We start from the raw sequence: 2,074 nt of genomic DNA on the forward strand, positions 1-2,074 counted from the left end.
TTTTTTTTTTCCTCTTTTCTTTGGAGGTGCTCTTTCCCTCCTGTCACTGCATATTCCAGTGCTGATGCAGGCACATTTCACTGGGCTGGTTAAAGATGCCCAGACCTTTGCACCAATGGCATCCTCCTCCTCCCTCTCACTTCTGGGACTGGGAAAGCAAAGGGCAGACACGGGGAGATGGAGATCCATGCTGTGGTCATTATTACCTTTCTCTTTGGTGAAACTTTAATCCTGAGCATTAATTAAAACAGATTTCACATAAAGGTTAACACATTTTGCCTTGCCTTCATGGGCAGTATCAGAACTACAGCTGACTTTGTACAGCAGGGTTCTGCTGCACTAAGCCATTAATCCTGAGGAAATGATGGAAATGAAGCTCCAAGGGTTTAATCACCTATCAGAGAGCCCCCTGGACTGCTGGAGGTATTTTTAGGATTTAGAGGTATTAGCTCAAAGCTGAAAAAGCCCAATCTATCAATTCATCACAATTCAACTACTGCACATCATTTTCCTCTTCCTCATTCTCTGCTGGCTCCACAACATGTTTAGCTAGGGGTGTTGGCATACTCCTAGCCCACATATAAGGATGGAATTTGGGGTGACAGTCCCTCACGCTGCCATCTTCAGTGTGAGCTGAAGCCAGCAGTGCTCCATTGCCAGGCTTTGAGCAAGGCTCAGAGTGATGCTCATTGGGAAAGGATCCAGCTTCCTCTTATCTCAACCAATGCATTCACTTTGGGAATGTTATTTGTGTGCCCTTTCCACCCCAGACAACTTTTATCCTGTTTTTTTAGGAGGTGAAGAATGAACTGGAGGGAGCGGCCCAGCTCTGATGTTTGGGCAGAGTTGGGTGAGCATGAGCAGCCTCAGTGCAGAACCAGAGGAAAGAGCATCTGCCATGCCATCAACCTCCTACACTCCTTTCTTGAGCTACAGCCCAAGAACATGGGAACCAAAAATCCTTTTTGAGAGCAGGTGTCTGGAAAATCCCTCATTGCTCCCAGAATACAAGGCATCTGGGGGCTCCCCCTGGTTTTACAAAGTTCCCAGCAGCTCCTGGCATGGGGGGGTCCAGAGATGTGACCACAGCCTCAGCTTCCCTCTGCACAAGGGAGCAGGGATGTATCCCCTTCACTGGGGTCTTCCCAAACTGCACAGATGGACCCTGAGAAGCACAAAGCTGCTTCCTGGGGATGAACAGGACAGCTCAGCACTGTTGAGGGCAATCACAGCACCCAGTACAACCCTCATGGCACAAAGTTTCACTTCTGAAAGGGGTCCCTGTGTCAGGAGTGCCTCCAACATCACTCCACTGCTGGCCCCAGTGGCAGAAAGTAAAGAGCTCTCATGGCTTGCAGAACAGAGGGTCTGAGGCACTGATAGCTGTACGTATAGATCATATATTTGTGTGTGTAACTCTGCTGCATCCTTACACAAAGAGCTGCATCCTTACACACCCGCACAGGTAAATACTTCTAGATACTGACCTCTTCAGATTAAAGTCCAAGGCACTTTTTACAGTGAACAGGTTAAAGCCGTAGTTTAAAACATGCCTGTTTCTGGGTACAGCTTGGGTTTATGGCAACGCTGTGGGGACGGGCTGTTGTCCCCAGTCCTGTCCTTCAGCTGAGAGACTGGCCCTGAAGGAGGAATGTAAGCCTGGGACTGGATCCTGACCACAGAGACATGCAAGCAGCTCCCACTGACAGGTGCATTGGTAATGCCAAGACCTCAGAAGGGGGAAGAACACTTTGGGTGGAAGAAAGAGCAGAGCTGGGTGCACAACCTGCAGCACCCAGAGCACCAGGGCCCCCAGCCAAGAGCACCCACTGGGCAGGTGGTTCTGGAGCCCTGCCTGGTGCCTCATGGGGCTCTGAGGTGCCTCATCCCATAGGGAAATAGCTAATGCCACAGAGAAGCTTTTTCTCTCTCCTGCAAAAGCTCTTCTTTACAACCTTGAACCCTTTGGATTCCTTTTAGGAGGGAGCTTGGAGATAGGTGAGAAAAAGCTCAGACCAGTACAGAGCCTGGTAGAAGAATCTTCCCAAACTGCTGAGCAATCACCACCAATCGC

The sequence above is a fragment of the Parus major genome, chromosome 25LG1 (assembly GCF_001522545.3).
Source record: "Parus major isolate Abel chromosome 25LG1, Parus_major1.1, whole genome shotgun sequence".
Classification (NCBI taxonomy): domain Eukaryota; kingdom Metazoa; phylum Chordata; class Aves; order Passeriformes; family Paridae; genus Parus; species Parus major.